The 14,049-nt window shown below is 61.9% G+C and overlaps 1 long non-coding RNA gene across 1 annotated transcript; it reads right to left on the minus strand.

The window, feature by feature from the left end:
• Positions 1–1,048: 1,048 nt before the first annotated feature.
• Positions 1,049–3,660, minus strand: LOC129502103 (uncharacterized). Its single transcript, XR_008662897.1, has 5 exons — positions 2,338–3,660; positions 2,128–2,253; positions 1,930–2,047; positions 1,726–1,854; positions 1,049–1,642 (listed from the first exon to the last, which is right to left on the minus strand). It is a non-coding gene; the product is annotated as an uncharacterized LOC129502103 (long non-coding RNA).
• Between the last annotated feature and the right edge of the window lie 10,389 nt (positions 3,661–14,049).

Genomic DNA, 14,049 nt, shown 5'->3' on the forward strand with positions numbered 1-14,049 from the left:
GGGCTTCATCAGCTGGCAAGGGAATCGGTCAAGGACCCCAACCTCATTTCCAAAAGCTGCTACCTCACACTCGCGGTGACTGCACCATCAGAGGCAGAGGGCTATGGGCCTGGGGGTCCCTGACCCAGCTGCCATCTGGCATGAGGACCGATACCAACCCCAAGCTCAAGGGGGTCTGTGCTTGAAAACCAGGCACAAACCCAAGGCTAGACACCAGCAGGATGCATCCCGTCCCCTGTCCCTCTTCCCTTCTCAGCTGCCCCAGTTTGGCCCGGGGCAGCTGCTAGGGCCAGTCCTGTGGATGAGAGTGGACGGCCCTCCCGCGTGGCAAGCCCACCCTCCTAGGATGATTCTACATGTGACTCTCCTGCTGGTCCCAGCATCTGGAACAGGGGCTTGGGGGGCTCGAAGGGCCCAGGGGTGTTATTCCTGAGGTAGGTCACGTGGCAGGACAGCATGTAGGGGGACTCGGTGTTGTCTGGCTTCATGCCCATTGCTGAGAACTCCCTTGGCCACTCCACCACCCCCTCCCTGCAGGGGCCTTGGCCCCACAGACCCCTCCCTGGGCTCCACCCCATGTCTCCTTCCCTGTCACCCCACCCCCAGGCCCCTCCCCATGTCAAATGCCCTCCCTGCCCACCCTCCTCATCCACCCCCACCCGACCCCACCCCACCCCACCCCCAGAATCCTCCTTGGCCATAGGCTTCCTGGCCCCGTGTGCCTCCCCCACGCCACCTCCCCTCCTGTGTGTGTACCTCACCTCATCCCCGTGCCCCTCCCCTCTGTCCCCGTGCCCCTCACCTCATCCCCGTGCCCCTCCTTTCTATCCCCCTGCCCCTCACCTCATCCCGTGCCCCTCCTTTCTATCCCCCTGCCCCTCACCTCATCCCCACGCCCCTCACCTCATCCCTGTGCCCCTCCCATTCTCTCTGCCCCCTCATCCGCCCTGTTCCCTTATGTCTTTTTCATGTTCTCCATCCAGTGGCCCCCCCACGCCCATTCCCCCCCCGCCCCCGCCCAGGCAAACAGCTCGGATTCCAGAGTCCCTGAGACAAATTGCTGTAACTGTGTTTATTGATGAGTCCAGGGCTCCTGGTGAAGCCCTGGTGGGGAGGGGCACAGAGCGAGTCATGCTACAATGGAATGCTTCAAGGTCTGCTCGGTGTTAGGAGCTTCCAGACTAGGCAAGGGGGGGTGGGGCCTCACGCGCTCAGCCGCACCCGGGCACCCCCACACAGAGATGGACGGAAGGTGGGTGCCGGGCGCTGCGGGCCACAGGAGGCCAGGTGCACTCAGCAGCTTGCTTGCACACACGCTCGGGAACTCAAGGCCAGATCCAAGACTCCAAACCAGTGCAAACGACTTAGTGCAAATTAAATTCAGGAGGGACGGGGAAACAGAGTCATGGGGGCTTTGAGTCTCCCGAGCAAAAAGGAAAGGAAAGAAAGGAAATGAGAGAACACAGGAAAGGAAGAAGAGAAAGAGGGCGAGGGGCATGGGGCGTGGCGGCTGGTGGTCGCCTGGCCATGGCAGGGTGGCCACGGGGATGACATTGCCAGGAGGGGTGGGTGGCGGCTGCCACGGAGGCTGCTCGCTGCCGACGGTGTTGTGGTCAGGTTGCTCTCGTTCCTTTTGCGTCACCTGCAGAGAACGACAGGACACATGAGTGGGGAGCCAGGCAGGGTAGCCAGGGAAGCTTCCGGAAGGAGGGCACCCATGCTCACCTTCCAGAGCCGATTCCTGAGTCAAGTAGTGTAGTGGTTCCAGAATGCAGCATCTTCTTGCGTCAGAGCTAGAAGGACTTGAAGAAGTCCGATTTCCAAGGCCCAGGCATGAGCTGGGTAGCACCATTTCTACAGGGCGGGAGAGCATGAGTGCTGGCTCCCCAGCCCACACCCACTCCCCGTGGGTGGCCGGGGCCTCCTCACCTTGTCAGTTTGAGGGTTATAGGGGTCCAGAGAGCAGCAGTGTGTTGACTCCTTCAGGAACGCAAAGGAACGAGAGCCGTGGGTGTTCTGACTCCCCGCGGTGCCAGGCTAGAATGTTCTGTGGAAGGAAGAGCTCTCGTGAGTGATACTTCAGGGGGTGGTTGGCCCGGAGGGGCTGTGTCCCACATCTGCACTTACCAGGAAGGCCGGACGGCATCACGTCTGTCCTCACCGTCACACCGGACCATGTCTTATCCCTCTGAGCGCAGCCTCGCGCCCGGCCTTCGGTGGCTGGCGGGCTCACCACCCGAACTGGAGACCTGGCTGTGGGCAAGTGGAAAAGGAACTGGTTGAGGGGGCAGAGAGCTGGGGTGGGGTGTCAGGAGCGCTGGTGGGCTGGGCACTCACCCTCATCTCCAGTCCGATCCCAGAGGCACCGATCCCTGCTCCGTCGAAGCCCGCAGAGGCCCGCCTTGGCCCCGAGCTCTGGAGGCCAGTGCTCCCCTGGCTCGCCGCCAGGCTCCTGCTCTTCGCCCCTGCCTGCGCCCCGACCCCCCGCCAGAGGTCTCACTCACTCCGCCCCACACTCCTCGCCTAGTCTGGTCTCGCCTGTGCCCTTGACTCCCCTGGACGCTGTCCTGTCCGTCACGCCAGACCCAGGGGCTGAGCGGTGAGGGCATACAGTGTCACCGAGTGCACTGTGGGCCCTCTCCGCGCCCGCCCCTGGGCCGCAGTGCCACGTGGGAACGGCCACCCGCAGGCTGGGCCCACGGCAGCCTCCTCGCTGCAGAAATCTCTCCAGAGCCCGATCCTGCGGCCGCCGTTCCCTCCAGGTGACACCCTGCTGCGGGCGCCCCGCGCACTGCTCCTTCGTTCCCGCTCTCCGGCCCTCGAAGCTCCAGCACTGGCCTTGGGAGGCCCGAGCCAGAGCCGCTCCTGTACCTGCTACTAAATGAATTTCGGTGGGTGAGATGTGGTGGCGGCTGGGGACCCTGTTACGTCCTGAGTCCCCACCTCCTCCTGTCCGACCCGGGCTTGGTGTCCCCGCACATGCTGGATCCCCATGGCCACCTGTCACCTCCATAAAGGCGGTCGCCTCAGCACCTTCCTCGCTGGCAGCCCCGCCTCGTCTCCTGCCCACCCTCCTGAAATACTCTTTCTACCTGGGAAGGACCCCCAGCTCCCCAGCCCCCACTGTCTCAGCTCCCCCTGAGACGATGTCACCTGTCCTGACTGCCCTCCTTCGTCCTGCTGCTCTGCCGGGAGGCCAGCCGCTTCTCCTCGCTGGTCCTTGCTCCCTGCCACCTCCTTCTGCAGAAGGCCAGCAGAGCAAGGCCCAGGGAGGGGAGGGGACTCACCTGGCCGACAGGCAGCTGTCCTCACTTGCTTGCGGCTGCCAGCTGCAGCCCACCACCCAGGTCCCGGGCGAACCCCTCTTCGGCTCCCCTTGTCCACCAGCCGCCACGTCCTGAAACCAAAAACTGACCGGGATGAATGCCTGGCTCCCCCCTCTTTCCTCTACACCCCCAGCTTGGGCCCGCCACACGTCATGCCGATGTGACCCAGACTCCCAGACACCCGGGCCCCTATGCCACTCGCCCGCCAGGTGCCTGCCAGCCCGGCCCAAGCCGCCCTCTACCCTATGCCACTCCTGCCAGACTCCAGATTTCCAAGGTGATCCTTGGCCCACTCAAGCTTCCCTGCACCCTGTCCCCATCTTCCCCTGGTTGCCCCCAGTACCCCACGCTTCCCTGGTTACCCCTCGGCTCCCCCGCTTCCCCAGTTTCCCCCGAACCCCCCACCCCACCCCTCCCACCACCCCCTCCCGCACCCTGCTCTGCGGCCCTAGCCCGGGCTTTTTCTAACTGGGGTGGCCCCGCCCAGAATTCCCGCCCCTGCCCTGCCAGCCAATCGGAGCAGGGACCGTGTTCGGGGGCCACCGCAAAGCCCACCTCCGCCCCAGCCCGTCCAGCGCACGTTCCTCACCCGTCCAGAATCCACCAAAGACGGCATTCTGCACACCCCTGCGTTGGCGTCCTGCAGACAGGGCCTGGCATTGTCCCCACACGTCCCCCTCCCCTCGGGTGGGAGCAGGCGGGTCCCCTCAGGGCAGACCACGCACACGGCCACACGCCCAGACCGCGCGCAGGGAGCGCGCTCTGCTCCCAGTGGGAGTTCTGGCGGGGGGCTCCTGACGCTGGCGCGGGATTTGGAGCTCCCCAGTGCCACCACCATGGCTGAGACCCCACACTCACCCCAGGGCCCTGGGAGTCCACGGGGAGCCGTCACGTGGGGGTGAGGGCCATGGGAAGCACCCAGGGGTCTCTGTGGGGAGGGTGCATGGCTGAGCTCCGACTCCAGCACCATCTAGTTGACAGTGGCTGTTGGGACCAGAGCGGCTTCCACAGGGCAGGCTTCCCACTGCGGTTGGGGTGCTCTAGGTCCCCTGACCACCGCATTCTGATCACCCGCACAAACCGCACCCTCTGGGTTCCACGACTCACAGGCGCGCTCTCGTGACAGGCGCCCCATGCACCGCTTGCCCCGGGCGCCGCTGGCTCAGGAGCCAGAGACCTGAGAGCTACAAGATACCCAAGGCTATCCTTGGCTAATCTATCCCTGGGGTGACCCCTCAGCCTTACTAGGGGGGATCCGGGCCCCACAGTCCACAGGGTTCGCCCACCAAGTCTAGGGTGTTGACACAATGGGGAGAGCCCACATAGGCAAGGGAGCTGGAGTCACCACACCTCAGAGAGGTCCCCTGGCAGACTCTGCTCCTTGGACACCACCGTAAAGTGCCAGGTGCTCCCCACCAACCCCGATACCCCAGCCTTCCTCATGGCGGAACCCCCAGATTTACTGTGGGACAAACCTAGACTTTGCCGCGGGTGGACTCCCGAGGTAGGATGGGGCGGACCGCCACAATGGCCAGAAACAGACCCCAGCCTTGGCCACCTCCAGGCGGAGGTGAGTCCGCACTGCCACCTCGCGGTTACTGTGGTCCGCACACCACGACAGACTCGGCGGTCCAGGGGTGTGCGAGGGACTCCGATCTGGCTCAACAAAGCAAGATAGCCCCGAAATCCTTCTGTGCATGACTGGGCAGCACCTAGGACCCCGTGCTACCGGCGGTGCTCGTGGGTTCGCCCGCTGAAGCCAACACCGTGGCCTCCCCGGGCATGGGGATCCCTCACCGTCCCCAAGTATTCCATGTTATCTCCCCAGCTTGGACCACGTGAATGGGGGGGACTCAGATGGAGTGGCTCGGTCGAGCGCCCCGTCTTTGTGATGACCCTCGTGGACTGCTACGGAATCAGGCCTCAGCGGACCCGGGTCATATCGTGGGCGGACCCCCCATCTCAACCGTGGTGCCCCTAATGTGTGAGTCGGTGCTGCTTCCTCGCGGCCACCACTGTCTCCAACACCCACAAGGGAACTCGGCTCCGTTCAGGGAGTACAATCAGATTGGGGGTTCGTGCCTGATGCAAGGAGAGAGCCCCGAATCCAAGCAGGACAGCGCCCAGGACCCTGTGCTGCCAGAGGCGCTTATAGAGTCTCCCTCTGAAGCCAACACCGCGACCGCCCCAGGCATGGGGATCCGTCATCGTCCCCAAGTATTCCGTCATCTCCCCAGCTTTCGACCGTGTGAACTGGGGTGACTCAATTGGAGAGGCTCGGTCGAGCGCCCCGTCTTCGTGATGACCCTCGTGGACCACTGCGGAATCAGACCTGAGCGGACCCGGGTCACATCGCGGGCGGACCCCTGCGTTGGCCATAGTGCCTCTAATGTGTGAGTCGGTGCCGCCACCTCGCGGCCACCACTCTCTCCAACACCCACAAGGGAACTCAGCTCCCTTTACGGAATGCAGTCCGCTCAGTAGTTGGAACCCGATACAGGGGGGAACCCCGAAATCCTGCGCTTGGCAGGGCAGCACCAAGGACCCCATGCTGCCGGAGGTGCCTATGGAAAGGGTCTCCCTCAAGGCAACACCGCAGCTTCTCCGGACGTGGGGATCCCTCACCGTCCCCAAGTATTCCCTGTTACCTCCCCAGCTTGGACCACGTGGACGGGGGTGACTCAGATGGAGTGGCTCGGTCGAGCGCCCCGTCTTCGTGATGACCCTCGTGGACCGCTGCGGAATGAGGCCCGAGCGGACCCGGGCACCGAGCCAGCGGACCCCAGCCTCGCGTTGGGCAGTGATGTGTCAGTCTGTGCCGCCACCTCGCGGCCATGGCCCTCTCCTTACCCCCAACTGATCCAGCACCACCAAAGAGCTTTCAGCTTGGAGGTCAGCGCCCCCCGCCACACATACGGAGGGACAGACAAATCCTCCTGCACTCAAGCCCCGGGACCTCGCGTCACCTCAGATGTACTGTGGTGGGTCTCCCTCTAGAGTTTGGGCTCCCTGTCACCCCAGGTCATGAGGCCCTAGGTCCCCAAGTTTCCCCCCTGTGGAGATGCGGCACCGGGATCCCAGGGTGCAGAGGGGATCCCACTCTTAGCAGCACTTGGGCTCCAGTGCAGACCAGCGCACTTCCGTCAGGAAATGCACCTCCATGCACCCTTCACAACCCCGGGGTACAACGTGGGTGCTGCGCCATGGCCACAGCGTGTGCTCACCACGTCAGGATCCCCGACTTTTGATGACCTCCCCCAGATACCCCTAATCCATGGCTGCGCTCGGGCGGCCCGCAGGACCTTCGCAGCAGGACCAGGAGGCAGCTGCACGCCTAGGTCATTAGCATCTAAACATCTGAATTGAATGGAGATGTTAATGACCGGTCGTTGGGGGTCTGTAGAGCTCTGAGTGCTCAGTCGGAAGCAGACGCCAGTTCAATTAAAAAGCCATCTTTGCGGGCAGTCTTTGGCGTGGGTGTGCCGCGTCAGGTGTGCAGGGTCCCAGGTTTGGCGGCGGTGCTGTCATCATTGTGCCTGGGAGATGGGATGTGAGCCCCACTCGAGGCACTGATGGTTTTGAGGGGGACCTGTGGCCGAGGGATGTGGATGAGCCCTGACCTCAACCCTGCGGTGGCTCAAAGAAGTGCCACGTGTCCCCGATGACCCTTGTGGACCGCTGCGGAATCAGGCCTCGGCAGACCCGGGTCACACCGTGGGCGGACCCCCCACCTCGGCCATGGCGCCCCTAAAGTGTGAGTCGGTGCTGCTTCCGCGCGGCCACCACTCTCTCCAACACCCACAGGGGAACTCGGCTCTGTCAGGCGGTGCAATCAGCGTGGGATTCGAGTATGATGCAAGGGGAGAACCCTGATCCACAGTAGCGCAGCGCCCAGGACCTCCTGCTGCCAGAGGCGCTTATGGGGTCTCCCTCTGGAGCCAACACCGCAGCCTCCCTGGGCATGGGGGTCCCTCACCGTCCCCAAGTATTCCCTGTCATCACCCCAGCTTCGACCGTGTGAACAGGGGTGACTCAATTGGAGAGGCTCGGTCGAGCGCCCCGTCTTCGTGATGACCCTCGTGGACCACTGCGGAATCAGACCTGAGCGGACCCGGGTCACATCACGGGCGGACCCCCGCGACGGCCATAGCGCCTCTAATGTGTGAGTCGGTGCCGCCACCTCGCGGCCACCACTGTCTCCTCCAACACCCACAAGGGTACTTGGCTCTGTTCAGGGAGTGCAATCAGCTTGGGGTTCGTGCCTGATGCAAGAGGAGCACCCTGAATCCAAGGCAAGGTAGTGCCCAGGACCGTGTTCTGCCAGAGGCGCTTATGGTGTCTCTCTGAAGCCAACACCACAGCCTCCCTGGGCATGGGGATCCCTCACCGTCCCCAAGTATTCCCTGTCATCTCCCCAGCTTCGACCGTGTGAACAGGGGTGACTCAATAGGAGAGGCTCAGTCGAGCGCCCCATCTTCGTGATGACCCTCGTGGACCACGGCCGAATCAGACCTGAGCGGACCCGGGTCACATCACGGGCGGACCCCCGCGTTGGCCTTAGCGCCTTTTATGTGAGTCAGTGCCGCCACCTCGCGGCCACCACTCTCTCCAACACCCACAAGGGAACTTGGCTCCGTTTACGGAGTGCAGTCCGCTCAGTAGTTGGAACCCGATACAGGGGGGAACCCCGAAATCCATCTGCGCTCAGCAGGGCAGCATCCAGGACACCACGCTGCCGGAGGCACCTGTGGGAAGGGTTTCCCTCTGAAGCCAACACCGTGGCCTCCCGGGGCATGGGGATCCCTCACCGTCCCCAAGTATTCCCTGTTGTCTCCTCAATTTCGACTACATGGACGGGGGTGACTCAGATGGAGTGGCTTGGTCGTGTACCCCATCTTCATGATGACCCTCATGGACTGCTGTGGAATGAGGCCTGAGTGGAATCGGGTCACACCGCGGGCGGACCACGCCCCCCCCACCTTGGCAGAGTTGCCCACGTGTGAGTTGGTGCCGCCACCTCACGGCCACTACTGTCTCCAACACTCACAAGGGAACTGGGCTCCATCAGGGAGTGCATTTGGCTCAGGGGTTGGCGCCTGATGTAAGGGGGAACTCCAAAACCCACCTGCACTCTGGGCAGGGCAGCCCCGAGGTCTCGTGCTGCCAGAGGCCTCTGTGGGGTCTCCCTCTGAAGCTGACACCGCAGCCTCCCCAGGCATGGGGCTCCCTCACTGCCGCCAAGCCTTGCATCTTGTCTCCCCAGTTTCTTTCCAGCCTCAGGTGATGCAGATTGTTGTCAGCTGGAGTGTCTCTGCCAGCCAGATCTCCATGCGGGAGATGGAGCTGGGAGCGCCATCCTTTGCCCCTCACCTTGGCCCTGGGCCTTCGAGGGCTACTTCCTGTCACCTGTGCCCCAGGCTGGTCCAGTCTAGTTGCCAAGCCTGTGAAAAAGCAGTAGGTGCCTAAATCCCAAGCGCTGTATGTGTGCATATCCTGGAGGACCCAGCCGCGAGACAGGTGTGCACTAATGGACCATCCGCCCTGTGGGCAATGTCGGGTTCCAGGGCAGGTCCTCATGGGTGCTGCCGGCATCCGGGAGCCAGGGGTAACACTGGGGGCATCACCCTGTAGTCCCCTACAGGCTTAGGGCTGGGTTATGAGGGACCCTGATGCGAGAGATTGGACGGGGTTGGATGGAGTGCCCTGGGGGTAGCAGGTCATGGGAGAGGCAGGAGCGCGTGCATGGTGGGGCGAACCAGGTGTGCCATAGTGTGCAGGGGAATAGGGGTTTCAGGACCGGGCTTTGAACGTGTGTCATGCACCATGGGACATTCAGGCTGCAGCAGCTGGAATGGGCCATGGGGCCATGGAGTGTGGCAGGTCACAGCCGGAATCGTGTTCCTCCTGCCACACTCGATGCTCCCAGCACCTGTGCCCCTGACTCCCAGCCCAGCAAACCTCGGACGCTCCAACCAAAGGACTAACTAGCTCATCTCTAGCACGTTGGCTGGCAGCTTCCCATGCGCCCAGGGCTCCATGGGCCCCACTCCACCTCCCTTGTGATCCTTTCTCTGAAATGTCTCTTCAGGGTACCCGCTGGCTCAGTCGGTAGAACATGGGACTCTCGATCTCAGCATTGAAGGTTCGAGCACCATGTTGGGTGTGGTCATTACTTAAAAAAATAAAGTTTTTTTTTTTTTCTGAAAAGTCTTTAAAAAAAAGTCTCTCCTGGCCTCGTCACCCTGATGCCTAACTGTCCCTCACCTTCAAATCCCATCAGTAGCAAGGTAATCACTTCTGCTCCCATGAGCTGAGCCACCTCCCCACCCTCTCCCTCCATCCTGCCAGCCCCGAGCCACATCTCTCAGCAGGATTCAGTGCGAGCCTATCGCTGGGTACCTTCCCACCTGAATACTTACCTCCCACTGGGGTCCCAGCCTCCCTCCTGGGTACTTGTTTCTCCCCTAGATACCAGCATCCCCCTGGGTACTAGCCTCCCCCTGGTGTACCAGCCTCCCCCTGGTTACCAGCATCCTTTCTGGGTACTAACCTCCCCCTGGGGTACTAGCCTCCCCCTCAGTACCAACCTCCCCCTCTGGGTATCAGCTTCCCTCCTGGGTACTAGCTTACCTCCTGGGTACCAGCCTCTCCCTGGGTACCAGTCTCCCCCTGGAGTACCAGCCTCCCCCTGAGTGCCAGCATCCTTCCTGGGTATTAGCCTCCCCCTGGGGTACTAGCCTCCCCTTGGGTACCAGCCTCCCTCTTAGGTACCAGCCCCCTCTGGTGTACCAACCTCACTCCTGGGTCCCAGCCTCCCTCCTGGGTACTTCCTCTCCCCTGCGTACCAGCATCTCTCTTAGGTACCAGCCTCCCCCTGGGTACCAGCCTCCCCCCTGGGTACAAGCCTCTGTCTTGGGTGCTAACCCAAGATCTAAATAACAGATCCATGCAGTTATTTCCATAAATATGCTTCATCCCTCCCACCCCTTCTCACTGTGGTTGGCCACGGCTTCTAGGACTCGCCTACCGCTCTGGCCTCCTTGCCGAGCCTTGACTGTGCCCTGTGCCCCTTCCCACTCCCACCCCGACCATCCCTGGGGAGACCCCACCGTCCTCCGCAGTACCTGAACAGTCCCTGCTCGGCACAGGTTTTCACATCTGCCATGGTGTGACTGAGCCACGCCAGCCCGTGCCTTGTCCCCCCGGGGACCCTGAATGCCACAGCGGGCAGGAGGAAGGAAGCAGCACAGCAGCGGGCAGCAGAGCCCACCAGCCAAGGCCTGGCCCTCAGAGACCCTGGGAGCTGTGCGCCTTCTCCGGGGCCGAGCCTGGAGCAGCACAGACCCCGCCACATTCAGCCACCCACGTGGGCTCAGGGCACTGGGCCTGGCACACCGTCTTGGGGGACCGTTCGAAAGCCTCCTTGACCCCTGGCTCCTGCCGTCCTCTGCTCCTGCTTATAAACCTTCTCTCCTCTTCCTTGGCTGCCAGCTAGAGAGGCCCTGGGCCCTGATGCCTGCCGTCCGTCCCGTGCATCCTTGCTCTGCCCCCACCCACCTCCTCCCTGTGTGCTACCACGAACACACACATCTCACACTGGACCGTGAGGACTTTCCTTAGGCAAACCAATGCCGCCCATACTGCAGATGACCCATGGTCCCATCTTTTCTTCCTTCCTCGTGGACCAGTAGAGTCTTCTGTTAGAAACTTCTAGATGCTGTACTGTTACAGTGTCACACACACTAGCCTACTGGGCAGCCAGGGGAGGCCACGTGACTGATTCCCAGGCAGGTCACTGCTTCCTCTCGCCACTGGTGGGGGCAGGGCAGGTGCACAGGCTGTGGGGTTGAGGCGGCCCCCCTGAGCCTGAGGTCCCCACCCTGCAGCCTGCGTGGGTTAGAACCTCTGGGGGTAACTCCCTCACAGCTCCAGAGCCCAGAAACCAGAAATCGGGATGTCGGCAGGGATGGTTCCTCAGAGGTTACGAGGGAGCACCCATCGCACCCACTGTCCCGGGGACTGGTAGTCCCGGCGACTGGTAATGGCAAGTCCTTGTGTTTCCGGGCCTGCGGACCCACCCCTCCATGTCGGCCCTACCTTTACATGACCTTCCCCCTGGGTGTCTGGGTCTTTTCCCTGTGTCACTCCTCTTCTTGTGAGGACACGGACATGTTGGGTAGACATTCTCTTTGTGCCTCTAGGCCCTCATCCATGAGCCCTCGTGACCCTGTCTCCAAACACCGTCCTGTCCTGAGGCACAGGTGGTTAAGATGTGAATTCAGGGCGCACACAACTCAGCCCACCACAGACCCCCGAGATGGAAACTATGCGTGGGGGTGCAAGGCAGCGGGACAGGAGGCTGGGCCAGTGATGCTCACAGCTTTACGGCTGGGGAAAGTCAACTCCGCCCATCCAGGCCCCATGGGGTCTCCTGGCTACATTGCGGGGCGCCTCTGGGTGAACCAACCAGATGCCCAGTGGTGCCCGGAGGACAGAATCTGGGGGCGGCTGCCAATGGGCCAAGGACCATGTGTCCAGGTAGGGTTGCCCTGGCTGGGGGGAGCCAACTTTGTGCCTGGTGGGGCCTCTTGTGGCCTGGGGCAAGCAGGTGGGCCGAGCCAAGGAGGAGGCAGCCGTGTGGAAGTCCCCAAGGCTGGACTGAGGCTGGTCCGTCCTGGCACGCTGGGGCTGCATGCACAGAAAAACCTACTTGCTGTGACTCTTGATAGGACGACCAAACCAGCCTTGCCCCCTTAACAGACAGACTTCTGTCTCGAGGGTGGAGTGGCCTGGTCAGGTGTGGGGCAGACCCTTGGGCTGTCGCTCAGGGACCCTCTCTAGCCATAGCCCCCGTGGTCCTCATCTTCCTCCCATGGTGAGCAGCCCAGAGACCCAACAGGACTCAGCTGCAAGTGGCAGTAGCTCAGCTCAGACTGGCTTCAGCCAGCAGGCTGGACCCGAGTTGTGTCCCCTCGACGCCTCTCTGCAGCTCTGCATCCCACCACTCATTCAACCTCGCGTGCAGAAGGCTGTGGCATAGCACTGAAAGCTGCTCCAGGCTTACAAAGCCCCCACCCCATAGTGAGCCAACAGTGGCCCCCGAAAGACCTGTCCATGTCCCAAACCCCCAAATCTGTGAGTGTGACCTCATTGGGAAAAGGTCTTCACAGTGACGCTTAAGCTAAGGATCTTGAGATGAGATCCTAGATTACATAGTGGACCCTAACCCGATGACAGGTGTCCTTACAAGAGAGAGGCCAAGGCCACATGACTCCAGAGACAGAGGCTGGAGGGACGGGCCACCAGCCCAGGGACACTGGAGCCACCAGGAGGCGGGAAGAGGCAGGTAGGCCCGTTCCCTGGAGCACGCTCGCCTGGACCTCAGGCTGCTGGCCTCTGGGGCTGGGAGAGAGTCGATTCCTGCTGTTTAAGCTGCCTGGCATGGGGTCACCTGTTACAGATGCTCTGAGGAATGAATACAGACCTTCATGGCAGAGACACAGCTCCTTTCCTAGATCCCAGCAGAGACCCCATGGATAGAGATCGTGGCCCAGCTCAGGTCACACGCCCATCCTACACCCGTCCCCATGGCCCAGAAATCTGCCTCCCGCTTGGCAAAGGGGTGCCACGGTCCCAGACCCCAGGATGGGTAGAACTGGCCCCACCCCGGGATCCACAAGTGGGACACCAGAAACCTCTATGTTCCAGCTGCACCCATGGTTTTGTTGTGGGGCTGAGCTGGCTAGAGCAGCCAAGATCTGTGGGAGCAGCACTATGTTTGTACTTGGAAGGTGGGCACAGGCCCAGGGACGGCTCATACATGTTGTCACCAACCTGTCACTGCCACTCAGTGTGCTGGCACTGCCCCCAGGTCCTGCCACCACCACCCCACACCCTTGTCCCCTGAGTCTAGGGCCAGGTGTGAGGGGCACCAGCTCATCTAGGCGCCCTCAACCCTCAGCTCCGAGGTGCACATTTGCTTCCCGCGGCTGCTGCCATGACCCGTTATCCCAGACTCGGTGCATTAAGTCCATGCAAAGTGATTCTCTCCTGCTTCTTCAGGCCAGAGGCTGAAATCACGGTGTCTCATGGCCAAGCTCCCTGTGGAGGCTCCAGGGGAGGATCCCTTCTGCCTCCTCAGCCTCTGGGTCCCAGGTGTCCCCCAGCTCCAACTCTGTGGTCACATTCTGCCCTACCCCTCACCCCACATCTCTGAGTCTATATGCACATTTCCTCTTCTCTCGTATGAACATGGTCATGGGATCAGGGCTACCACCTGCCAGTGTGGCCCCCCTTGCCAGAACCCATTGTCCAAAGCAAGTCCATTCATAGGTTCCAGGTGGCCACGAATAATCCATTCAATGTGGCAGGAGATGCAGTGGGCTCCAGACGGTCAACATGGGCCACATGTGTCCTTGTGGCACCTGGTGTGGCTCTCACCCTCTCCCGATTCCCACCTGAGAGCCTGCTCTTGGGCCCCAGGCCACCCCATCCTAGCCCCATCCCAGCCCCATCCCAATGCAGAGGCCACTTGTTTGTCTGTTGGGCAGCTCTATTTTCTTTTCTTTTTAAAAAGATTTATTTATTCATGAGAGACACACAGAGAGAGGCAGAGACATAGAGGGAGAAGCTGACTCCCTGCAGGGAGCTTGATGTGGGACTGGAACCCAGGACCCTGGGATCACGCCCTGAGCTGAAGGCAGATGCTCAACCACTGAGTCAC

Source organism: Nyctereutes procyonoides, unplaced genomic scaffold, assembly GCF_905146905.1.
Source record: "Nyctereutes procyonoides isolate TBG_1078 unplaced genomic scaffold, NYPRO_anot_genome, whole genome shotgun sequence".
NCBI lineage: Eukaryota > Metazoa > Chordata > Mammalia > Carnivora > Canidae > Nyctereutes > Nyctereutes procyonoides.